Below are 27,514 nucleotides of genomic sequence, written 5' to 3'. Positions count from 1 at the left end.
GGCCGTAACCTGGTGGCAGCTCTGTAGCTCGGCAGCCTCACACATGTGCCATGCCTGTCCCACGTCTTCAATCTGGTGGTTCAGCGGTTTCTGAAAAACTACCGCCACTAGTCTGACCTGCTTGGCAAGGAGCGCCACGTCTGCACACATTTCCGCAAGTCCACCTAAGACGCTGCCACCCTGAGGATCCTGCAACGTCGGTTTCAGCTGCCAGAGCACCGACTGCTGTGCGATGTGCCCAAACGCTGGAATTCTACGATGCACATGTTGGCCAGGTTGTATGAGCAGCGTAGAGTAATAGTGGAATACCAGCTGCAACATAGGCGGCGGAGTGGTAGTCAGCCTCCACAATTCTTTATTGAGGAGTGGGCATGGATGGCAGACATCTGCCAGGTCCTCGGAAACTTTGAGGAGTCTACCCAAATGGTGAGCGGCGATGCAGCCATCATTAGCGTTACCATCGCACTGCTTTGCTTGCTATGAAGTTCGCTGCTAAGCATAAAGGCCACCGCTTTGCAGTTGAAATACAGGAGATGGGGGAGGCCAGTATGCCGCTTGATAGCCAGACTACCCTCATGTCTATATCTCAGCGCATTTTGGTGGAGGAGGGGTAGGGGGAGGGGCAGGAGGAGGGGGAAGAAACTGCTGGCCACACTGCAGTGGGTACCCATTCTGCTTGCCTCTTATCTGTTCAGCGTGTATGGGCTGAAGAGGAGGAGCATCCTGAAAGTCATTCTCCTAGTGAGGACAGCGATGTGTTGTGTACTAGGACCCTGGCACACATGGCTGACTTCATGTTAGGCTGCCTTTCCCGTGACTCTCGCATTAGACGCATTCTGTCCAACACGGATTCCTGGGTGTACACCCTTCTAGACCCACGGTATAAGGAGAACCTTTCCACTCTCATTCCTGAAGAAGAAAGGAGTACGAGAGTGATGCAATACCACAGGGCCCTGGTGGAAAAAGGGATGCTAAAGTTCCCATCTGACAGTGCTAGTGGCAGAAGATGCAGTTACGAGGGCCATCTAGCAGGGGAGGCGCAGGGATCAGGCAGCATGTTCAGCGCAGGCAGGGGAACACTCTCCAAGGCCTTTGACAGTTTTATGGCTCCCCAGCAAGACTGGGTGACTACTGCTCAGTCCAGGCTGAGTCGGAGGGAGCAATGTAAAAAGATGGTGAGGGAGTACGTAACCGATCATACCACCATCCTCTGTGATGCCTCTGCTCCATACAACTATTGGGTGTCAAAGCTAGACACGCGGCACGAACTTGCGCTGTACGCCCTGGAGATGCTGGCCTGCACTGCCGCTATCGTCTTGTCAGAGAGGGTGTTTAGTGCAGCTGGGGGAATCATCACGGATAAGCGTACCCGCCTGTCAACTGCCAGCACTGACAGGCTGGATTTCCCCAGACTTCTCTTCTCCACCGACGGAAAGCAGCAGAATCTAATGATTCTTTTCGCTGCAACAGGAGAAAAATGCATCCTCTATCACTACAAAAAAAGGGGAATTTAGCTTTGTCACTCCATTTTGGATAATATTACTCTTCCTCTTCCTACTCCTCCTCCTAAAATAGCATGTCATCATGCTGAACTGCCAATTTTTCTGCGGCCCAAAAGGCTCTGTTTTAAAAGTTTTTTACAATTTTTAAAGGTTTCAAAAGTATTTATACTTTAACTGAAACCAGTTTTTTCGCAGGGCTGCCTCCAGGCTCTGTTACAAATAAAGCAACAGCGAGCTGTATTTTTAAAAAAAATGTTTATGGGTTTCACCTGCCCTCTTGGTTGAGCAATTTTGCAGGGGTACACTTGTATTCTTGGTGCACCAATCTTTCAGGTCTATACTGTTATCTAACTAATTTTTATTGCCTTCGCCTATGCTCTTGGTACACCAATGTTTCAGGGGTTAGCCTACACTCTTGCTACAGAAATGTTACTGGGGTCCGTCTATACTCTTGCTACATAAGTTTTACAGGGATCTGCCTTTACACTTGCTACTGAAAGGTTTGAGGAGTCCACCTATACTTTTGCTACAGAAATATTACTGTGGTCCGCCTATGCTCTTGCTACATAAATGTTACTGGGGTCCACCTATACTTCTGCTACAGAAATGTTACTGGGGTCCACCTATACACTTGCTACTGAAAGGTTTGAGGGGTCATCCTATACTCTTGCTACATAAATTTTACAAGAGTCCACCTATACACTTGCTACTGAAAGCTTTGAGGGGTTCGCCTATACTCTTGCTACAGAAATGTTACAGGGGTCTGCTATACTCTTGCTACATAAATGTTACAGGGGTCCGCCTACACACTTGCTACTGAAAGGTTTGAGGGGTTCGCCTATACACGTGCTACTAAAAGGTTGGAGGGGTCCGCCTATACTCTTGCAACAGAAAAGTTTCAGGGGTCCGCCTATACTGTGGGTGCACAAATGTTTCCCATAGTGTTGTTCAGCTGCTTGACACATACACAGAATGAAGTGTGTGGGGACACATGGATTTCCCCTAGATATGTAACTCACTGCACCTTGGGTCACACAGGGTGCAGGCTGGGACCGAGCCTGACCCTGGGCCTGCTCACGTACTTCCCACACAGAGTATTGCGGGTCCTACCTCGGTCATGGTTTCTGGGCCTTATTATGCCACCTCCTATTCCTGCTTGGGGTCTGGGGATCAGTGCTGGGCAACATGTATTTGCTCTCATGTTTCCACAGTTATCTGAGACACTGGTTTGGGCCAAACCAAAGGAGCGTTACTGAACTAATGAGACAATCACAGCTGTACTAGCATCGGAGTCTGCTTTAGGCCCATGATTACTGAGAGTGTGGCCAGAGGCCGAGGTCCTGGGGGGAAAGAATTAACTGCGACAGATTTGCCCTGTGGAACTTCTTGGTGGGTCATCCAGTCTTTGGAGCGATGAAAGCAACCATAACTGATTCATTGAGACGTTTACAGCTGTACTAGCATCCGAGTCCGCTTTATGCCCACGATTACTGAGGGTGTGGGCCGAGGTCCTGGGTGGGTTTTACACTCTGCCATGTTTGGGCACTCTGATTTCTTTATGTGTAATATCGTCTTTGAGTTTCATGGGCTCGCCTATGCTGTGCGTGCACAAAGACTTCCCATTGCGGTGTTTTACCTATCTGGCGAGGTCCTTGGCAGGGTAAAACTCTACCATGTTTGGGCACTCTCTTTTCTTTCTGTTTAAGGGTGACTACCCACTAGCGTTTGCGAATTTGCTACGGTTTTTTTTCTAGGTGTCTATGGGGCTTACTAATGTTAAAAATGCATCGCGGCAAAATTGCAATTTACCGCGAAATCGCGATTTTGAGCGATGTGATTTTAATATTAAATCCCATAGACTCCTGGAGAAAAAAAACACTGCGAATTTCGCAGTGAAAAAAAAAATGTAGTGAGTAGTCATCCTAATACTTTCCCTGGGTTCCAGGGGGTCGCCTATACTGTGGGTGTGCCAAGGCCTTCCCATTGCGTTGTTCAGATATTTGACATACAGAAAATGATTTGGGCAGACATGTGGGCCGAGGCCGAGGTCCTTGGCAGGGTGAAACTCTGCCATGTTTGGGCACTCTCTTTTCTCCCTGTTTAATATTGTCCTTGGGTTCCAAGGGCTCACCTATGCTGTGGGTGCATAAAGACTTCCCAGTGCGGTGTTTTACCTATCTGGCGAGGTCCTTGGCGGGGTAAAACTCTACCATGTTTGGGCACTCTCTTTTCTTCCTGTTTAACCCATTAAGGACCAGCCACTGTATATATACGGCGGCTGGTGCTGGGCTTTGAGGACCACCGATAGTAAAAATACAGCGGTGCTCTAAGCCTCCTGGCTCTGCAATCAGTCAGAGGCAGGAAAGGGTTATCAGCTGTTAGTGACAGCTGATAACCTGGAGCAGAAGGCAGGAGGGGTTTTTAACCCTTCCTGCCTTCTGCTTCCCCGATATACAGTGCTCAATGTGCACTGTATGGGCAAAGTGAAAGTAAGAAGTTCTTTCACTACGGTAGCCTCGGGGGGTCATGTGACCTCCTGGGATTCCCTGCTACTGCAGAGCTGGAGGGTCAGACTTAGACCCTGGCAGCTCTGCAGGTGACTAATGTCACCACAGGGGTTGCTTTCCCCTGTAACTGAGGGTCCTATGGACTGCCCAGCTACAGTGGGAAAATGTCAAATAAAGTGAAAAAAAAAAAAAAGTGAGTGTCCCCCAGAGGTCTTATATGATGTCATGGGGGACACAGATAGTAAAAAACACAATTACATACATAAGTAAAACAAAACAACAGAATAAAACAACAATGCATACATAAGAAAGAGAATAACACAAAGCAGACGCCAACAAAAACCGTCGCCGTATGCGCCCTGTAAGCCAAACCCATACATATTATATATCAAAACGTCCAAAATAAATAGAGGAACCCATTTCCATACTTTATTTTAGTGTAAATATAAAAATAATTTTTTAAAAAACTATAAATGTTAAAAAAATCATTTTTTTTAGCATTTTACCCCCAATAAAACTAAAAAACAGAAAAAAAAGTCAGTGAAAAAGATATTAAAAAAATAGTCCAATATGTCACGGAATAAAAAACGCAGCAAAAATAATTTTGGTAGCTAAAGGAAAAAAAATGGAGCAGCAAAACCGCCACATGGGTAAAATCCCTAAAAAGTGTCTGGTCCTTAAGGTAAAAACCAACCTGGTCCTTAAGGGGTTAAGGGTGACTACCCACTAGCGTTTGCGAATTTGCTACGTTTTTTTTTTCTAGGTGTCTATGGGGCTTACTAATGTTAAAAATGCATCGCGGCAAAATCACAATTTACCCTGAAATCGCGATTTTGCGCGATGTGATTTTAATATTAAGTCCCATAGACTCCTGGAGAAAAAAAACACTGCGAATTTCGCAGTGAAAAAAAAATGTAGTGAGTAGTCATCCTAATACTTTCCCTGGGTTCCAGGGGGTCGCCTATACTGTGGGTGCGCCAAGGCTTTCCCATTGCGTTGTTCAGATATCTGACATACAGAAAATGATTTGGGCAGACATGTGGGCCGAGGCCGAGGTCCTTGGCAGGGTGAAACTCTGCCATGTTTGGGCACTCTCTTTTCTCCCTGTTTAATATTGTCCTTGGTTTCCAAGGGCTCGCCTATGCTGTGGGTGCACAAAGACTTCCCATTGCGTTGTTTTACCTGTCTGGCACAAATACACTGACTGACTTGGGTAGGGTGCAAACGGCTTCCTCATTGCATTGTTTTACCTATCTGGCTCAAATACACTGACTGACTAGGGCAGAAGTGTGGGCCGAGGTCCTTGGCGGGGTGAAACTCTGCCATGTGTAGGCACTCTGATTTTTTCATGTGTTATACTGTCTTTGAGTTTCATGGGCTCGCCTATGCTGTGGGTGCACAAAGATTTCCCATTGCAGTGTTTTAGCTATCTGGCACAAATACACTGAATGACGTGGGCAGGGTGCAGAGTGCCACCTCCTCCTCCTGCTTGGGGTCTGGGGATCAGGGCTGGGCAACATGTATTTGCTCTCGTGTTACCACAGTTATCTGATACACTGGTTTAGACCAATCTAAAGAAGCGTAACTGAATTAAGGAGCCGTTCACAGCTGTACTAGCATCCAAGTTCGCTTTATACCCACAATTACTGAGGGTGTTGGCAGAGGCCGAAGTCCTGGGGGGATGCAACTGCGCCAGTTTTTGCCGGTGGAACTTCTTTGTGGTTCATCCAGTCTTTGGAGCGATGAAAGCAACCGTAACTGATTTAATGAGACATTCACAGCTGTACTAGCATCCCAGTCCGCTTTATGCCCACGATTGCTGAGGGTGTGTGCAGAGGCTGAGGTCCTGGGTGGGGTGAAACTCTGCCATGTTTGGGCACTGTAATTGCTTCATGTTTCATACTTTCCTTGGGTCTCATGGGCTCGCCTATGCTGTGGGTGCACAAAGATTTCCCATTGCGGTGTTTTAGCTATCTGGCACAAGTATACTGAATGACTTGGGTAGGGCGCAGAAGGCTTTCCCATTGCGGTGTTCAGCTATCTGACACCTACACAGAATGAATTGTGTGGGGACACATGGATTTCCCATTGCTATGTAACTCACGGCATCCTGGGTCACACAAGGTGGAGGCTGGGACTGAGCCTGACCCAGGGCCCGCTCACATGCTTCACACACAGACTATTGAGGGTCCTACCTCTGTCATGGTTTCTCGGGCTTATTATGCCTCCTCCTCCTCCTGCTTGGGGTCTGGGGATCAGCATTGGTCGGCATGTATTATCTCTCATGCTACAAATTACCACAGTTATCCGAGATACTGGATTGGAGCATCACAGGAAGCTTTAGTGATTCATGAGACTGTCACAGGGTCACTGTATCCCTATGGTGGCTACTTTTGAGACACCTCCTGCTTCAAACCAATATTTGGTGTTAGTATGTGCTGCTGCATTGTGGAGATGTGTAGAAGTGCTGGCACCAGAGTCCCCTTTATGCCCACATTTGCGGCTTCTGACAATTTTGTGACAGAGATGGCACGGGATTGGAATGATGATCGTATGTTAATTTATCATCAATTCTCATCAGCATTGGGGGCTATCGCCCACACTTTCAAAGAGGGTCCCTGCCTGACCCTGCCAACCCTCTTAGTGAGTGTCTCCGGTTCCTCCTCATTGCAGACACACTTATAAATCGGCATGAGGGTGGTGTGGCTATGAAGCGAGCGTGTGGCATGAGGCCAGCTGAAGGCTGCGCAGGAAAAATTTTGTGTGCGCTATGGATGCATGGTTGGGCGGGGGATTGGACAGCAATGCCAGCATGTAACCCAGGAGAAGAGGCAGCGGTGTCACCCGCAGGCAGTGATTGTCCTTGGTTGCAGCTAGTGTGGTGCTTAGCTAAGATGTGCCAGCGCATATACCTTGCTGCTTATCTGTCCCAAGTAAATCGTTAGGGGGACCATTTTGGCTTAATAATCAGACCTGGGAGTCTCAGATGCAGTCATGCATGCTGCCCCTGCCGTTCCCTATCCGTTTCTGTGGTGTTTCCATCACTTTCTGAGGTTTTGCGGTGTTTCACAAATCATCCCCTATGCGGAGCATCAGTCCCATACAAAAGTCCTCGAGTCCCCTATTGACTTCAATGGGGTTTGTTACTCAAAACGACCTCTTGAGCATTACGAAGAGCTGGACTCGAGTACCGAGCACCCGAGCATTTTGGTGCTTGCTCATCTCTAACAAGTACTACAACAACAACAAAACTATACAAGTTTGGTATCGTAGTAATTGTACTGACCCATAGAATAAAGCTTTCATGTCATTTTTGTTGCAGTTTGTGTGCTGTAGCAACAAAAAGCAGTGAAAGATTGTGGAATGTAATTTTTTTTTTTTCATTTTTTTGTTCCACTTAGAATTTTTTAAAAGTTTTTTAGTACATTATATGGTACTTTAAATGGCACCATTGAAAAATACAACTCGTGCCGCAAAAACCAAGCCTGCATACAACGACGTCAATAAAGGAGTTACAATTTTTTAAAAGGGGGGAGGGGAAAAAAAGGGGGGCCACGTCATTAAGGGGTAAAATAATGTACTAACTTCCTTGTCTGGGTCATTATAAATGCAGGAATACCACGTGTTAATTTTGTTTTTATTTTTTTATTATTATTCTAATACTCTGCTATGCTAAGTCATAGCATGTTATTAGACCAGCTATGACACTCTGGCAGAGTCTGAGCATCATAGTCAGTTGGCAGACCTGGAGGCTACATTCAAGCCTCCGGGTGCCACAGAGACCCATCTGTACCCCCTTATCACATTGCAGGGGTCCAATGGTGACAGCTCTTTACATACTGCGGCCGCATAGACTGTGGCATGTAAAGGGTTAACACAGCAGAGATCGGAGGTTTTCTCGATCTCTGCTGTAAAAGCTGGGCCTGGCTATCCTCTGACAGCCGATCACCAGCTTCCCCTGCCACAGAGACCATCGGCCAGCTTCTGACAAGCCGACGGTCTCCATGGCAACCTGTAAACAAAACAGTGCAGGAGTTTAAAAAAAGAAGCGGGAAGTTGACAGCAGATCGGTTCTATCTTCCTGCTTATTTCTTTAAAGTCCTGCACTGTTCTCATGGCATTGTGCTCTGCAAGTCTCATAGTGAAACATAGCCCGGAATTCTTCCTATATTACTACGGGCAGTGGACCTCGTCCAGGAAAATTTCCAGGCGTGCTCCTGAAGTGGTTAAAGGGAACCTGACACTTCCTCTCAGCACCCTAAACTAAGTTATAGAGCTGTTAGTGAACAGGAAGCCGGGTAATGTATTTTTTTTTTATACTCAACTAATCCAGGTCCTCTGAAGTTGGCGTGCAGCACAAAAATCTCACTCTTTTCAGAGTCCCATGCTCTCCTATACAAATCTGTGGATTTTCGAACCGCACGCCAACTTCAGAGAGGTACACCGCAGGATCATGGGATCTGGTGAATATAAAAACTACATCACTAGACATCCTATCACATCCCTTGACAGTGCCATAACTTAGTTTATAGTGCTGTGGTAAAGCAACAGACTCCCTTTAAGAGGTGTCGCTGGTTTTCTATGTAAAAAATTGATGGCAGCTTTTTCTTTAAGGGGTTTAAGAAAAATATTGCAATAACCATTAAATAATTAAGATACAGCCATTTACATCCTATGATTTTCAAGGGCTCAAAAGTAGTGCAATTAGACAATTATGAATAGAAGGATTATTTTTAATACATGGATCCAAATACTTTAAATTAAATTTATAACTGCCTGAAGTCTAGAGCACATGGAGCCCACCAAGTGCTGAGTTTCCTTCCTTGAGAAACTTAGCTAGACTTTACTGTAGTCACCTTCAGCTGTAGCTTGTTTGTGGACTTTTCTGCTTTCCGTTTTAACATGCTTTTTACTTGCTGAATATAAATCAGGTGAGGACCTATGTATTTCAAGTCTGAATTGCTTTCAAGCTACCTGCAGATATTAGATTACAGTTGGCGAAACCATCACTCAGCTATCTCACCCATCTTCCCTGCACACATGAATATTAAGCTTAGTATACATGTGTTTAGTGCATTGTGAGGACAGAAACTCTGCCAGAAACCTCTGTCAGGCTACCAAGCCTTTACAACATGTGATGTGGGCACATCCGCATGGGGTTGACTTACTTCTATTTCCTCAATCTTGGACTCATTGCAAGATGGAGAATAAATCACAACTAGAGATGAGCGAGCACCAAAATGCTCGGGTGCTCGTTACTCGGGAGGAAATTTCCGCGATGCTCGAGGGTTCGTTTCGAATAACGAACCCCATTGAAGTCAATGGGCGACCCGAGCATTTTTGTATTTCGCCGATGCTCGCTAAGGTTTCCTTGCGTGAAAATCTGGGCAATTCAAGAAAGTGATGGGAACGACACAGCAACGGATAGGGCAGGCGAGGGGCTACATGTTGGGCTGCATCTCAAGTTCACAGGTCCCACTATTAAGCCACAATAGCGGCAAGAGTGGGCCCCCCCCTCCCAAAAGCTTTTACTTCTGAAAAGCCCTCATTAGCATGGCATACCTTAGCTAAGCACCACACTACCTCCAACAAAGCACAATCACTGCCTGCATGACACTCCACTGCCACTTCTCCTGGGTTACATGCTGCCCAACCGCCCCCCCTCCCCCCCACAGCGCACACCAAAGTGTCCCTGCGCAGCCGTCAGCTGCCCTAATGCCACACCACCCTCATGTCTATTTAGAAGTGCGTCTGCCATGAGGAGGAACCGCAGGCACACACTGCAGAGGGTTGGCACGGCTAGGCAGCGACCCTCTTTAAAAGGGGCGGGGCGATAGCCCACAATGCTGTACAGAAGCAATGAGAAATAGAATCCTGTGCCACCGCCATCAGGAGCTGCACACGTGGGCATAGCAATGGGGAACCTATGTGCCACACACTATTCATTCTGTCAAGGTGTCTCTGCATGCCCCAGTCAGACCGGGCTTTTTAATTCATAGACACAGGCAGGTACAACTCCCTATTGTGAAGTCCCTGTCGACCGACAGCATGGGTGACTCCCTGGAACCCACCGGCGGTACATAAAAATATCCCATTGCAGTGCCCAACACAGCTGAGGTAGTAATGTCGTGCTTAATGCAGGTGGGCTTCGGCCCACACTGCATGCCCCAGTCAGACTGGGGTTCTTTACAAGTGGACACATGTAGGTTAAACTCCGTGTGCACCTACAGCATGGGTGGCTCCCTGGAACCCACCGGCGATACACAAAAATATCCCATTGCATTGCCCAACACAGCTGAGGTAGTAATGTCGTGCTTAATGCAGGTGGGCTCCGGCCAACACTGCATGCCCCAGTCAGACTGGTAATATGTACCTTAACAGTAACCGCGTTGGTGGTAATGTGGTGGTGACTGCGGACCTAGTTGCGCGGTTTTATTTTGTTGGTTTTCGGAATGTGGCCAGGATTAAGTGGGCCGTGGCGGGGGATGTTTTGGAGGCACTACGTGTCCTCTCCACGTGTCCGTGGTTATATGCACCTTAACAGTAACAGCGTTGGTGGGAAATGGCCTCGCCGCCATCATGTCTTTGGGAAGCCTCTGTTTCCACACCCCAGAGACATACCATTAGCAGCGGTATAGGCAGAGCCCAGAATTAGTAACATTTCAGCGGTAGCATTAGCGACAGGCCCCACTAACATATCACTAGCAGCATTATAGGGGGAGCACAGTCTTAGTTCCATTTCAGTAATAGTAGCAGCCTACACAGGCCCCAGGAACAATTCTGAAGCAGCAGTATAGGAGGAGCATAGTCTTAGTTCCATTTAAGTCATTGTAGCAGCCTACACAGGCCCCAGGAACAATTCTGAAGCAGCAGTTCAGTGGGAGCGCAGTCTTAGTTCCATTTCAGTAGCTACAGTATAGCCAAGGCCCAAGTTACATTTATGTAGCTAAAGTGTAGGCCAACCCCACACACACTTCTGTACCATGAGTGCAGGCGAAGAACATACAAATTGCTATGATTACACTGTAGGTGAGGGCCCAAAAAAATTGGTGTACCAACAGTACTAATGTACCTCAGTAAAAATTGGCCATGCCCAACCAAGATGGCAGGTGAAACCCATTAATCGCTTTGGTTAATGTGGCTTAAGTGGTAACTAGGCCTGGAGGCAGCCCAGTTTAACGAAAAATTGGTTCAAGTTAAAGTTTCAACGCTTTTAAGAGCATTGAAACATATAAAAATTGTTTAGAAAAATTAGATGAGTGAGCCTTGTGGCCCTAAGAAAAATTGCCCGTTCAGCGTGATTACGTGAGGTTTCAGGAGGAGGAGCAGGAGGAGGATGAGGAATATTAGACACAGATTGATGAAGCAGAAATGTCCCCATTTGGGATGGTGAGAGAGAACGTAGCTTCCATCCGCGGGTGCAGCCTACGTATTGCTTACGTATCGCTGCTGTCCGCTGGTGAAGAAGAGAAGTCTGGGGAAATCCAGGCTTTGTTCATCTTGATGAGTGTTAGCCTGTCGGCACTGTCGGTTGACAGGCGGGTACGCTTATCTGTGATGATTCCCCCAGCCGCACTAAACACCCTCTCCGACAAGACGCTAGCCGCAGGACAAGCAAGCACCTCCAGGGCATACAGCGCTGCTTCAGGCCACGTGTCCAGCTTCGACACCCAGTAGTTGTAGGTGGCAGAGGCGTCACGGAAGACGGTCATGCGATCGGCTACGTACTCCCTCACCATCCTTTTACAGTGCTCCCGCCGACTCAGCCTTGACTGGGGAGCGGTGACACAGTCTTGCTGGGGAGCCATAAAGCTGTCCAGGCCTTAAAGACTGTTGCACTGCCTGGGCTGTACATGCTGCTCGATCTCCGCACCTCCCCTGTTACCTGGCCCTCGGAACTGCGCCTTCTGCCACTAGCGCTGTCGGATGGGAATTTTACCATCAGCTTGTCCGCAAGGGTCTTGTGATATAGCAACACTCTCGAACCCCTTTCCTCTTCGGGAATGAGAGTGGGAAGGTTCTCCTTATAGCGTGGGTCGAGCAGTGTGTACACCCAGTAATCCGTAGTGGCCAGAATGCGTGCAACGCGAGGGTCACGAGAAAGGCATCCTAACATGAAGTCAGCCATGTGTGCCAAGGTACCTGTACGCAACACATGGCTGTCTTCACTAGGAAGATCACTTTCAGGATCCTCCTCCTCCTCCTCCTCCTCCTCAGGCCATACACGCTGAAAGGATGACAGGCAAGCAGCAGGGGCACCGTCAGCAGTGGGCCAAGCTGTCTCTTCCTCCTCCTCCTCATCCTCCTCATGCTCCTCCTCCTCCTGAATGCGCTGAGATATAGACAGGAGGGTGCTCTGACTATCCAGCGACATACTGTCTTCCCCCGCCTCCGTTTCCGAGCGCAAAGCGTCTGCCTTTATGCTTTGCAGGGAACTTCTCAAGATGCATAGCAGAGGAATGGTGACGCTAATGATTGCAGCATCGCCGCTCACCACCTGGGTAGACTGCTCAAAGTTTCCAAGGACCTGGCAGATGTCTGCCAACCAGGCCCACTCTTCAGAAAATAATTGAGGAGGCTGACTCCCACTGCGCCGCCCATGTTGGAGTTGGTATTCCACTATAGCTCTACGCTGCTCATAGAGCCTGGCCAGCATGTGGAGCGTAGAGTTCCACCGTGTGGGCACGTCACACAGCAGTCGGTGCACTGGCAGATTAAAGCGATGTTGCAGGGTGCGCAGGGTGGCAGCGTCCGTGTGGGACTTGCGGAAATGTGCGCAGAGGCGGCGCACCTTTCCGAGCAGGTCTGACAAGCGTGGGTAGCTTTTCAGAAAGCGCTGAACCACCAAATTAAAGACGTGGGCCAGGCATGGCACGTGCGTGAGGCTGCCGAGCTGCAGAGCCGCCACCAGGTTACGGCCGTTGTCACACACGACCATGCCCGGTTGGAGGCTCAGCGGCGCAAGCCAGCGGTCGGTCTGCTGTGTCAGACCCTGCAGCAGTTCGTGGGCCGTGTGCCTCTTATCTCCTAAGCTGAGTAGTTTCAGCACGGCCTGCTGACGCTTGCCCACCGCTGTGCTGCCACGCCGCGCGACACTGACTGCTGGCGACGTGCCGCTGCTGACACATCTTGATTGCGAGACAGAGGTTGCGGAGGAGGAGGAGGGTGCTTTAGTGGAGGAAGCATACACCGCCGCAGATACCAGCACCGAGCTGGGGCCCGCAATTCTGGGGGTGGGTAGGACGTGAGCGGTCCCAGGCTCTGACTCTGTCCCAGCCTCCACTAAATTCACCCAATGTGCCGTCAGGGAGATGTAGTGGCCCTGCCCGCCTGTGCTTGTCTACGTGTCCGTTGTTAAGTGGACCTTGGCAGTAACCGCGTTGGTGAGGGCGCGTACAATGTTGCGGGAGACGTGGTCGTGCAGGGCTGGGACGGCACATCGGGAAAAGTAGTGGCGACTGGGAACTGAGTAGCGCGGGGCCTCCGCCTCCATCATACTTTTGAAGGACTCCGTTTCCACAACCCTATACGGCAGCATCTCAAGGCTGATAAATTTGGCTATGTGGACGGTTAACGCTTGAGCGTGCGGGTGCGTGGCGGCGTACTTGCGCTTGCGCTCCAACAGTTGCGCTAGTGACGGCAGGATGGTGCGCTGAACTACACTGGTGGATGGGGCCGAGGACAGCGGAGGTGAGGGTGTGGGTGCAGGCCATGAGACGGTAGTGCCTGTGTCCTGAGAGGGGGGTTGTATCTCAGTGGCAGGTTGGGGCACAGGGGGAGAGGCAGCGGTGCAAACCGGAGGTGGTGAACGGCCTTCGTCCCACCTTGTGGGGTGCTTGGCCATCATATGTCTGCGCATGCTGGTGGTGGTGAGGCTGTTGGTGGTGGCTCCCCGGCTGATCTTGGCGCGACAAAGGTTGCACACCACTGTTCGTCGGTCGTCAGGCGTCTCTGTGAAAAACTGCCAGACCTTAGAGCACCTCGGCCTCTGCAGGGTGGCATGGCGCGAGGGTGCGCTTTGGGAAACAGTTGGTGGATTATTCGGTCTGGCCCTGCCTCTACCCCTGGCCACCGCACTGCCTCTTGCAACCTGCCCTGCTGCTGCCCTTGCCTCCCCCTCTGAAGACCTGTCCTGAGTAGGCGTTGCACACCAGGTGGGGTCAGTCACCTCATCGTCCTGCTGCTCTTCCTCCGAATCCTCTCTGCGCTCCTCCCTCGGACTTACTGCCCTCACTACTCCCTGACTGCAAGACAACTGTGTTTCATCGTCATCGTCCTCCTCACCCACAGAAAGTTCTTGAGACAGTTGGCGGAAGTCCCCAGCCTCATTCCCCGGACCACGGGAACTTTGCAATGGTTGTGCATCAGTGACGATAAACTCCTCTGGTGGGAGAGGAACCACTGCTGCCCAATCTGAGCAGGGGCCCGAGAACAGTTCCTGGGAGTCTTCCCGCTCCTGAGCATGTGTCATTGTAGTGGAGTGAGGAGGCTGGGAGGAAGGAGGGGCAGCAGCCAGAGAATTCGGATTTGCAGCAGTGGACGGCGCAGAACTGTGGGTGGACGATAGGTTGCTCGAAGCACTTTCTGCCATCCAGGACAGGACCTGCTCACACTGCTCATTTTCTAATAAAGGTCTCCCGCGTGGACCCATGAATTGTGCGATGAATGTCGGGACGCCAGAAACGTGCCTCTCTCCTAATCGCGCAGCAGTCGGCTGCGATACACCTGGATCAGGAGTTCGGCCTGTGCCCACACCCTGACTTGGCCCTCCGCGTCCTCGGCCGCGTCCACGTCCTCTAGGCCTACCCCTACCCCTCAGCATGCTGTATTACCAGTGATTTGCTTTCACAGGCAGGAAATAAATTGGTGCAAGCCTGCAGGCCAAATATAATTTTTTAACTTTTTAAAAAAAGGAAAGGCCCACTGCCTCTAGTGAATGAATAATAAGTTTAATAACTGTGTTGTGGCCCTGCAAATGTGTCACAGAACTTTAGGGTTGCAGAGTTATTAACTATGGCAGAGCAGGTATTTCCCAGGCAGGAAAGAAATTGGCACAAGCCTGCACTCAACCGTAGCTGGTTGCGTCTGATTTTTTTACGTTCTCCACGCAGCACACACGTACCCAGAGCCCTGACGACTGTCAGTGGCAGGGCAAATATACTTTTTTCCCTTTTGTTTAAAAGGAAAGGCCCACTGTGCCTATTCAATGACTAATAACTGTGTTGTGGCCATGCAAATGTGTCACAGAAATTTAGGGTTGCAGAGTTATTAACTATGGCAGAGCAGGTATTTCCCAGGCAGGAAAGAAATTGGCGCAAGCCTGCACTCAACCGTAGCTGGTTGCGTCTGATTTTTTTACGTTCTCCACGCAGCACACACGTACCCAGAGCCCTGACGACTGTCAGAGGCAGGGCAAATATACTTTTTTCCCTTTTGTTTAAAAGGAAAGGCCCACTGTGCCGATTCAATGACTAACAACTGTGTTGTGGCCCTGCAAATGTGTCACAGAACTTTAGGGTTGCAGAGTTATTAACTATGGCAGAGCAGGTATTTCCCAGGCAGGAAAGAAATTGGCGCAAGCCTGCACTCAACCGTAGCATGTTGCGTCTGATTTTTTTACGTTCTCCACGCAGCACACACGTACCCAGAGCCCTGCCGACTGTCAGAGGCATGGCAAATATACTTTTTTCCCTTTTGTTTAAAAGGAAAGGCTCACTGTGCCTATTCAATGACTAACAACTGTGTTGTGGCCCTGCAAATGTGTCACAGAACTTTAGGGTTGTAGAGTTATTAACTATGGCAGAGCAGGTATTTCCCAGGCAGGAAAGAAATTGGTGCAAGCCTGCACTCAACCGAAGCATGTTGCGTCTGATTTTTTTACGTTCTCCATGCAGCACACACATACCCAGAGCCCTGACGACTGTCAGAGGCAGGGCAAATATACTTTTTTCCCTTTTGTTTAAAAGGAAAGGCCCACTGTGCCTATTCAATGACTAATAACTGTGTTGTGGCCCTGCAAATGTGTCACAGAACTTTAGTGTTGCAGAGTTATAAACTCTGGCAGAGCAGGTATTTCCCAGGCAGGAAAGAAAATGGCGCAAGCCTGCAGTGAACCGTAGCTGGCAGCGTCTGATTATTTTGACGTTCTCCACGCAGCACACACGTACCCAGAGTCCTGACGACTGTCAGAGGCAGGGCAAATATACTTTTTTCCCTTTTGTTTAAAAGGAAAGGCCCACTGTGCCTATTCAATGACTAATAACTGTGTTGTGGCCCTGCAAATGTGTCACAGAACTTTAGGGTTGCAGAGTTATTAACTATGGCAGAGCAGGTATTTCCCAGGCAGGAAAGAAATTGGCGCAAGCCTGCACTCAACTGTAGCTGGTTGCGTCTGATTTTTTTACGTTCTCCACGCAGCACACACGTACCCAGAGCCCTGACGACTGTCAGAGGCAGGGCAAATATACTTTTTTCCCTTTTGTTTAAAAGGAAAGGCCCACTGTGCCTATTCAATGACTAACAACTGTGTTGTGGCCCTGCAAATGTGTCACAGAACTTTAGGGTTGCAGAGTTATTAACTATGGCAGAGCAGGTATTTCCCAGGCAGGAAAGAAATTGGCGCAAGCCTGCACTCAACCGTAGCTGGTTGCGTCTGATTTTTTTACGTTCTCCACGCAGCACACACGTACCCAGAGCCCTGACGACTGTCAGAGGCAGGGCAAATATACTTTTTTCCCTTTTGTTTAAAAGGAAAGGCCCACTGTGCCTATTCAATGACTAATAACTGTGTTGTGGCCCTGCAAATGTGTCACAGAACTTTAGGGTTGCAGAGTTATTAACTATGGCAGAGCAGGTATTTCCCAGGCAGGAAAGAAATTGGCGCAAGCCTGCACTCAACCGTAGCTGGTTGCGTCTGATTTTTTTACGTTCTCCATGCAGCACACACGTACCCAGAGCCCTGACGACTGTCAGAGGCAGGGCAAATATACTTTTTTCCCTTTTGTTTAAAAGGAAAGGCCCACTGTGCCTATTCAATGACTAATAACTGTGTTGTGGCCCTGCCTACACAATTCTGTGCCTGTAGTATCAATGCAGGGTGCAATGCTCTGCACCGCCGATTTTGAGAAAAAAAAAAAAAGCAACACAGCTAACAGCAGCCAGCACAGTACTGCACACGGTTAAATGTGGCCCTTGAAAGGACCGTTGAGGTTCTTGAAGGCTACACTCACTCCTAACACTCTCCCTGCCTAAGCACCACTTCTGTCCCTAATGCCGGGTGCAATGCTCTGCACTGCCGATTTTGAGAAAAAAAAATTTCCACTGCTAACAGCAGCCTGCACACAGGTAGATGTGGCCCTAAGAAGGACCGTTGGGGTTCTTGAAGCCTACACTCACTACAAACACTCTCCCTACAGCAACTCCAATAGAACAGCACTTTCCCTCAGCTAACTCACACTGGCCCTGCACTATGTATAATTACTGCAGGGCGCAATGCTCTGCACGGCCGATATACAAAATAAAAAAAAATGTGCAAAAAGCAGCCTCCACAGTACTGCACACGGTTAGATGTGGCCCTAAGAAGGACCGTTGGGGTTCTTGAAGCCAAAAATACTCCTAACACTCTCCCTATAGCAGCTCCGGCACCAACAGCACTTTCCCTCCTCTATGTCAGAACAAATCTGTGGCGAGCCGCGGGAGGGGCCGATTTTTATACTCGGGTGACATCTGATCTCGCCAGCCACTCACAGCAGGGGGGTGGTATAGGGCTGGAACAACACAGGAGGAAGTTGTAATGCCTTCCCTGTCTTTCAATTGGCCAGAAAAGCGCGCTAACGTCTCAGAGATGAAACTGAAAGTAACCCGAACACCGCGTGGTGCTCGTTACGAGTAACGAGCATCCCGAACACGCTAATATTCGCCCGAGCATCAAGCTCGGACGAGTACGTTCGCTCATCTCTAATCACAAACCAACACTGTCCTATGTGCTCCAAAAATACTCACTGCCACCACTGACTGCTTTACTGTAAGGCAGGTCATCTGCCTGAGCTATGGTAACATACCGGGCTTTAGGCACTCACTGCACTCCAGGAGTCAAAGTTGATAGGTTTTATAGAGCAACCAGGACAGACATAAAGTTTAAAACTTTATTACAAAAGGGAACATACACAACATATAAAGAAGTTATAAAAATAAAAGAAATAAAATTAAAATACCAAACGTTATTGATTAGATTGGTTAATAAATCTGGGTGCTTGGAAATAAGCTGGGGGTGGGCGGTTCATGTAGCTGGTACAGTCTTCTGGAGTTTTGACTGGTTCTGCATCCCTGGTGTCTGAAGGACTTCCCCAGCTATACCTTCTCCCACCCACTCATGACACATCAGTTGACTGAATGCAGGGAACTTCAAGATGAATATGCAATTCAATATTTGGTCATATCTCTGCATAAGGGGCAACTATGACTGCTATATTTCATAACATGACTTTATTTATCTACAAATACCAAACATTGCGTAGGAGAGATTATTAATTTATTTGATATGTATTCTGGCCTGATCTAAAGGTTGCACAAAGATGGATGCAGATGTGTTTGACTTGTAATCATGTCCCAATTTTGGAGACAGGGCTATTCTTACAGACCACGGATCACCCAGAATCTTCAGTTATTTTTTCCATTTTTTTAAACAATGTTCTAACCCTCTAGGACAGCGTTACCCAAACAGTGCTCCGTGGAGCCCTTGGGGCTCCGTGAGCGATAGTCAGGGGCTCCGATCAAGGATCTAGGTCCATGGTGGCAAATCTATGGCGCACGTGCCAGAGAGGGCACACAGAGCCCTTCTGCTGGCACACCTGCTGACAGCTGCACACCATGATAGTGATCACCGGCCGGGGTGCGCTGATCCCAGTGCACACTCTGACGTCAATGTGTGCACCAGGGATCCTTCTTCACTGACCTCTCCTCCTTAGTTCTGCAGATGAGAAGAAGTAAGGAAACATTTCGGGCTCACACACTGATGTCAGTGTGCACCCTGAATCAATGCCAAGAAGAGGAGGAGCTGACTACAAGGAGGAGGTGGGTATATGGGTTGGGAGGTCTACTACTACTGAGGCTACTATGGGGTTTATATTACTGAGGAGATTAATATTACTACTGGGGCTACTGCGGGGTTAATATTACTACTGTGGCTACTGTAGGGTTATTATTATTATTAATGAGGGGATTAATTTTACTCCTGTGGCTACAGTGGGGTTAATATTAAACTGGGGCTAGTGTGGGGTAATATAATTACTGGGGGGGGGGGGGGGGTAAATCTACTACTGAAGGGGTTAATATTATTACTGGGCTACTGTGGGGTTAATATTACTACTATACACTACTTTTGGAAGAAACACAGAAAGCTGTGCGCAATTCATTCTTTGTATGTGTCAGATAGCTGAAAAACGCAATGGAGAAGCCTTTGTGCACCCACAGTATAGGTGGGCCCCTGGAACCCAGGGACAGTATTAAACAGGAAGAAAAGAGAATGCCCAAACATGGCAGAGTTTCAACCCGCCCAGGACCTTGGCAACACTTCTGCCCTAGTCAGTCAGTGTATTTGTGCCAGACAGGTAAAACAATGCAATGGGAAAGCCGTCTTGCACCCTACCCAAGTCAGTCAGTGTATTTCTGCGAGACAGTAAAACAACGCAATGGGAAGTCTTTGTGCACCCACAGCATAGGCGAGCCCATGAAACTCAAAGACGGTATTACACATTAAGAAATCAGACTGCCCAAACATGGCAGAGTTTTACCCCACCAAGGACCTTGTCCTCGGCCCACACCCTCAGTAATCGTGGGCATAAACTTGACTCCGATGCTAGTACAGCTGTGAACGTCTCATTAAATCAGTTACAGTTGCTTTCATCGCTCCAAAGACTGGCTGAACCACCAAGAAGTTCCACAGGCCAAACCTGGCACAGTTGCATCTCCCCCCCAGGACCTCGGCATCTGTCCACACCCTCAGCAATTGTGGGCATAAAGCGGACTTGGATGCTAGTACAGCTGTAAACGTCTCTTCAATTCTGTTACGCTTCTTTTGATTGGTCCAAACCAGTGTCTCAGATAACTGTGGTAATACGAGAGCAAATACATGACGACCAGGGCTGAACCCCAGACCCGAAGGAGGAGCAGGGGCAAGTGGCATAATAAGCCTGAGAAACCATGACCGAGGTAGGACCCACATGTGTGGGAAGTACGTGAGCGGGCCCCAGGTCAGACTCGGTCCCAGCGTCCTCCTTGTGTGACCCAAGGTGCCATGAGTTACATAGCTATGGGAAATCCATGTGTCCCCACACACTTCATTCTGTGTATGTGTCAGATAGCTGAACACCACGCTGGGAAAGCCGTCTACACTCTGCACCCTAGCCAAGTCATTCAGTGTATTTGTGCCAGACAGGTAAAACACTGCAATAGGAAATCTTTGTGCACCCAAAGCATAGGCGAGCCCATGAAACTTAAAGACAGTATTACACATAAAGAAATCAGAGTGCCCAAGTATGGCAGAGGTTCATTCTACCCAGGACCTCGGCCCACACTTCTGCCCTAGTCAGTCAGTGTATTTGTGCCAGATAGGTAAAACACTGCAATGGGAAATCTGTCTGCACCCTAGCCAAGTCAGTCAGTGTATTTGTGACAGACAGGTAAAACAATGCAATGGGAAACCTTTGTGCACCCACAGTATAGGCGGGCCCCTGGAACCCACGGAGAGTATTAAACAGGAAGAAATCAGAGTACGCACACATGGCAGAGTTTCAACCCGCCCAGGACCTCGGCCCACACTTCTGCCCAAGTCATTCAGTGTTTTTGTGCCAGACTGCTGACACCGCTATGGGAAACCTTTGTGCACCCACAGTATAGACGGACCCCTGAAACATTTTTGTAGGAAGAGTATAGGCGAACACCTGAAACTTTTCTGTTGCTAGAGTGTAGGCGAACCCCTCAAATTTTTTAGTAGCAAGTGTATGGGCGAACCCCTCAAACCTTTCAGTAGCAAGTGTACATGCGAACCCCTGAAACTTTTTTGCTGCAAGAGTATAGGCGAATCAATCAAACCTTTTAGTAGCAAGTGTCTAGGCGAACCCCTCAAACCTTTCAGTAGCAAGTGTATAGCCAGACCCCAGAAACTTTTCTGTTGCAAGACTATGGGCGAACAACTGAAACTTTTCTGTTGCAAGAGTATAGGCAGACCCCTCAAACCTTTCAGTAGCAAGAGTATGGGCGGACCCCGGAAACATTTCTGTAGCAAGAGTATAGGTGAATACTAGAGATGAGCAAGCACACTCCGAGCTTGATGCTCGTTCGAGCATTAGGGTACTCGAGATGCTCGTTACTCAAGACGAGCACCATGCAGTACTCGAGTCAATTCCATTTCCTTCCCCGCATGTTTAGCGTTATTTTCTAGCCAATAGACATGCGGGGAAGGCATTACTATTTCCTCATGTGACGTGCCAGCCCTATCCCACCCCCCAGCAGTGAGTGGCTGGCGAGATCAAGTGACCGCCTAGTACTTAAAGCGGTTCCGCCCGCGGCTAGCCTCAGACACGCACTGGCAGAGGTCAGGGAAAGTGCTACTGCTGATATAGAGAAAGTGTGAGCGTAGGTCCTGTCTTCAAGAATCCCAACGGTCCTTCTTCGGGCTACATCTGACCGTGTGCATTACTGTTGTGGCTGGCTGGGAGCAGTAGTGCACAATTTTATTTTTTTTTCATCTTGGGCTGTGCAGGCCATTTCAGCTATAGCGTTCTCAGTGTGCAGTCTATTATACAGAGTATAGGGAAAGTGCTGCTGCTGATATAGGGAAAGTGTTAGCAGAGGTCCTGTCTTCAAAAACCCCAACGGTCCTTCATTGGTCTACATCTGACCATGTGCATTTTACTTGGGGCCTGCTGGAAGTAGTAGTACTAGTAGTGCTTCCATTTTTGTATAACGCAGCTAGGCCTGTTTGCAGCCTTTCAGTAATACTTTTTTCTGGCTGCAGTGCCGTACAATACCGCTCTCATTGTGAAAGTGCACTCAAATAATTCTTAGCCTGCTGCGAACTACCTCATTTATACCATTCTCTGTCTGCAGTGAATTAGACACAGAGTGTTGGGGCAACAGCCACTTCTATAGGGAAAGTAATATACACTATACAGTCCGCATCCTCCGTGCAAAAAAAACTTTTGCTCCTTCGTTGGGCTACATCTGACCGTGTGCATTTCACTTGGGGCCTGCTGGGAGTAGTAGTACTAGTAGTGCTTCCATTTTTGTAAAAGTGCACTCCAATTATTCCTAGCCTGCTGCAAACTACCTCATTTATACCATTCTCTGTCTGCAGTGAATTAGACGCAGAGTGTTGGGGCAACAGCCACTTCTATAGGGAAAGTAATTCACACTATTCTCCGTGCAAAAAACCCCAAAGCTCCTTCGTTGGGCTACATCTGACCGTGTGCACTTTACTTGGGGCCTGCTGGGAGTAGTAGTAGTGCTTCTATTTTTGTCTAGCGCAGCTAGGCCTGTTTGCAGCCTTTCAGTAATACTTTTTTTCTGGCTGCAGTGGCGTACTATACCGCTCTCATTGTGAAAGTGCACTCCAATTATTCCTAGCCTGCTGCGAACTACCTCATTTATACACTTCTCTGTCTGCAGTGAATTAGACGCAGAATGCTGGGGCAACAGCCACTTCTATAGGGAAAGTAATATACACTATACAGTCCGTATCCTCCATGCAAAAAACCCCAAAGCTCCTTCGTTGGGCTACATCTGACCATGTGCATTTTACTTGGCGCCTGCTGGGAGTATTAGTAGTGCTGCTATTTTTGTATAACGCAGCTAGGCCTGTTTGCAGCCTTTCAGTAATACTTTTTTCTGGCTGCAGTACCGTACTATACCGCACTCACCGTGAAAGTGCACTGCAGTTATTCCTAGCCTGCTGCGAACTACCTCATTTATACCATTCTCTGTCTGCAATGAATTAGACGCAGAGTGTTGGGGCAACAGCCACTTCTACAGGGAAAGTAATATACACGAACTTGCGCTGTACGTTCTGGATGTGCTGGCTTGCCCTGCCGCTAGCCTCTTGTCAGAGAGGGTGTTTAGTGCAGCTGGGGGAATCATTACGGATAAGCGTACCCGCCTGTCAACTGCCAGTGCCGACATGCTTACACTCATAAAGATGAACAAAGCCTGGATTTCCCCAGACTTCTCTTCTCAACCGGCGGAGAGCAGCGGAACCTAAAGATTCTTTTCACTGCAACCGGAAAAAAAAGAATTCTCTATCACTGGAAAAAAGGGGGAATTAGCTTTGTCAATCACTCTCAATTATTAGTCATATCATCACGCTGAACTGCCAATTTTTCTGCGGCCCAAAAGGATCTGCTTACAATTTTTTTTACAATTTTTCAAAGTTTCAAAAGTATTGATACTTTAATATAAACCAATTTTTTTCACAGGGCTGCCTCCAGGCTCTGTTATAAATTAAGCAACAGCGAGCTGTATCTTTAAAAACTGTTTATGGGTTTCACCTGCCCTCTTGGTTGAACAATTTTTCAGGGGTACACTTATTTTTATGGCCCTCGCCTATACTGTTATCTAAGTAATTTTTTCTGCCTTCGCCTACATTCATGGCACACCAATGTTTCAGGGGTTCGCCTATACTCTTGCTACAGAAATGTTACTGGGGTCTGCCTTTACTTTTACTACAGAAATGTTAATAGGGTCTGCCCATACTTCTGCTACAGAAATATTACAGGGGTCTGCCTATACTTTTACTACAGAAATGTTACTGGGGTCTGCCTATAATTCCGCTACAGAAATGTTACAGGGGTCTGTCTATAATTGTACTACAGAAATGTTACTGGGGTCTGCCTTTACTTTTACTACAGAAATGTTACTGGGGTCTGCTTATACTTTTACTACAAAGGTTGATGAAGTAGTGGAAACAGCAGATCAAGGTGCAAAGCAATGAAGTTTCTTTATTTCTTTCCTCCCAGACAGAAAAACACGACGTTTCGACTACAAGAGTCTTTGTCAAGTATGGACAAGTGAACAACATACAAATATATAGTGTGTCTAGTATCACATTAAACCAATCACAGTAGATCCCATGATAAAATTCACCTGCATTCATTGATGTCATTATGGCACACACATGCTGCGGAGTTTGTAGCTATGGTGGAGCGTTATAGCAACCTTTAACTTCCTCTTGTGGCTATGTCGCCATGGAGATGTGTTATGCAAGGCTCCTACTGGCTGGAATCTGTATGAGTCTCCTCCCGTCCACCGTGACATCATCACATCACGTCTGTATAGCGTGGTCACATGACTGGAGTGTGCAGCGTCATTGGGCACATATCCTGTTCACACCCTGCTCCATAGAGCTACTACTAGACATAAATGTCAGTGTTTCTTAGTAGTCACCATGACGTAATCAAGCCGCGCCAGTGAGACGTGGTCACGTGTCCGAGATGAGCCTGACGCGCAGCCAAGTCCCACTATGTGATCCTACATAGATAAATCAACATCTATAGTGGACACAAAGACAAGTATATGAGGCATTGCTGCGTGCCTAACGCACAAAAAGGAATACCACATATAGTACATCGGAATATATTATATAATTGCAATGTCATAGCTGCACGTGTGGGCTCCTCCCCAAGGGGTGTAGCCTCCACGTGCAAAATACCATTGCATATTTTAAAACGCGCAGAAAAGAATACCGCATATCTGTACATCAGAATATATTGTATAGTTGCAGTGTCATAGCCGCACGTGTTTTTCTGTCTGGGAGGAAAGAAATAAAGAAACTTCATTGCTTTGCACCTTGATCTGCTGTTTCCACTACTTCATCAACATTTGTACTAAAGAGCGGCTTGGCTTGGATCCCAAACCCAGTGGGCGTGCAGGATACCTGTTCAAACCATATTGTGCTGCTGACAACTTTTTTGCCTTTGGATATACTTTTACTACAGAAATGTTACAGGGGTCCGCCTATACTTTTACTACAGAAATGTTACTGGGGTCTGCCTAGACTTCTGCTACAGAAATGTTACAGGGGTCTGCCTATACTTTTACTACAGAAATGTTACTGGGGTCTGCCTATACTTTTACTACAGAAATGTTACTAGGGTCTGCCTAGACTTCTGCTACAGAAATGTTACAGGGGTCTGTCTATAATGTTACTACAGAAATGTTACAGGGGTCTGTTTATTCTTGTACTACAGAAATGTTACTGGGGTCCGCCTCTACTTTGCCTACAGAAATGTTACTGGGGTCTGCCTAGACTTTTACTATTGAAATGTTACTGGGGTCTGACTATACTTCTGCTACAGAAATGTTACAGGGGTCTGTCTATACTGTTAATACAGAAATGTTACTGGGGGCCTAACTATACTTCTGCTACAGAAATGTTACAGGGGTCTGCCTATACTGTTACTACAGAAATGTTACAGGGGTCTGCCTATACCTTAACTACAGGAACGGTACTGGGGTCTGCCTATACTTCTGCTACAAGAATGTTACAGGGGTTTACCTATACTGTGGGTGCACAAAGACTTTCCATCGTGGTGTTTTACCTATCTGGCACAAATACACTGACTGACGGGTAGGGTGCAGAGTGCAGATGGCTTTCCCCTTGTGGTGCTGATTGAGCTATCTGACACCTACACAGAATGAATTGTGTGGGGACACATGGATTTCCCATTGCTATGTGACTCGCGGCACCTTGGGTCACACAAGATGGAGGCTGGGACCGAACCTGACCCTGGGCCCGCTCACGTGCTTCCCACACAGAGTATTGCTGCATTGTGGAGATGCGTAGAAGTGCTGGGCTGGCACCTGAGACCCTTTATGCCCACGTTTGCGGCTCCTGACAATATTGCAACGGAGGTGCCACGGGATTGGAATGATGATCGTACGTTAATTTATCATCGATTCTCAACAGCATAGTAGGCTATCACCGCCCGTTTCAAAAAGGGTCGCTTTCTGGCCCTGCCAACCCTATGCAGTGTGTGCCTCCGGTTCCTCCTCATCGCAGACGCACTTAGAAATAGACATGAGGGTGGTGTAGCTATAAAGCGAGCGCGTGACATGAGGGCAGCTGAAGGCTGCGCAGGGAAACTTTTGTGTGCGCTGTGGACGCAGGGTCGTGCGGCGGATTGGGCAGCATGTAACTCAGGAGAAGAGGCAGCGGTGTCACCCGCAGGCAGTGATTGCGCTTGGTTGCAGGTAGTGTGGTGCTTAGCTAAGGTGTGCCTTGCTAATGAGGGTTTGACCGAAGTAAAAATTGTTAGGGGGTGATGCCAGACTCTTGCCCCCATTGTGGCTTAATAGTGGGACCTGGGAGCCTCAGGGGCAGCCATGCATGCTGCCCCTGCCCTTCCCTATCCGTTTCTGTGGTGTTTCCATGACTTTCGGATGTTTTCTGGTGATTCACAAGCCATGACCTATGCGGAGCATCGGTCCCATACAAAAATGCTCGAGTTGTCCATTGATTTTAATAGGGTTCGTTACTCGAAACGATATCTCAAGCATCGCGGAAAGTTCGACTCGAGCAACGAGCATCCGAGCATTTTGGTGCTCGCTCATCTCTAGTGAACACCTGAAAAAATTGGTTTGCCAAGAGGATAGGCGAAGCCAGGAAAAATTTGTTGGCTAAGCGTATAGGCCAAGGCCTGAAAAATTGGTGTACCAAGAGTACAAGTGTACCCCTGAAAAATTGCTTAACCTCGAGGGCAGATGGAAGCAATAAACATTTTGTAAACATACAGCTCGTTGTAGCTTTATTTGTAGCAGGTCCTGGAGGTAGCCTTTTGGGCCGCAGAAAAATTGGCAATACAGCGTGATGACATGCGGTTTTAAGCAGAGGAGGAGGAGTAAGATACGAAATGGATAGACCAAGCTACTTCTCCCCTTTTTTTTTTTTTGGTTAGAGGTCCCCTGCCTGTGCTGGACATGCTGCCTGATCCCCGCTCCTCCCATGCTACTTGGCCCTTTGAACTGCTTTTCTGTCGCTAGCACTGTCAGATATGAACTTTAGCATAACTTTTTCCACCAGGGTTCTGTGGTATTGCATCACGCTCGTACCCTATTCCTCTTCAGGAATGAGAGTGGAAAGGTTCTCCTTATACCATACCACGGGTCTAGAAGGGTGTACACTAGAGATGAGCGAGCACCAAAATGCTCTGGTGCTCGTTATTCGGGAAGAAAATTTTGCGATGCTCGAGGGTTGGTTTCGAGTAACGAACCCTATTGAAGTCAATGGGAGACCCGAGCATTTTTGTATATCGCCGATGCTCGCTAAGGTTTCCATTTGTGAAAATCTGGGCAATTCAAGAAAGTGATGGGGACGACACAGCAACGGATAGGGCAGGCGAGGGGCTACATGTTGGGCTGCATCACAAGTTACCAGGTCCCACCATTAAGCCACAATAGCGGCAAGAGTGGGCCTCCCCCTCCCTAAAATTTTTATGTCAGAAAAGCCCTCGTTAG

The 27,514-nt window shown here is 48.1% G+C and overlaps 1 protein-coding gene across 3 annotated transcripts in view; it reads right to left on the bottom strand.

The window, feature by feature from the left end:
- LOC136621574 (complement factor H-like) overlaps nt 1-27,514 on the bottom strand; it is a 1,208,893-nt gene that overhangs the window by 285,882 nt on the left and 895,497 nt on the right. The gene's annotated exons all lie outside the window — the stretch shown is intronic.

Source organism: Eleutherodactylus coqui, chromosome 3 (genome assembly GCF_035609145.1).
Source record: "Eleutherodactylus coqui strain aEleCoq1 chromosome 3, aEleCoq1.hap1, whole genome shotgun sequence".
NCBI classification, from domain to species: Eukaryota; Metazoa; Chordata; class Amphibia; order Anura; family Eleutherodactylidae; genus Eleutherodactylus; species Eleutherodactylus coqui.
Note: the sequence above shows the minus strand (reverse complement) of the source record. Positions and strands in the feature narration are given on the sequence as shown.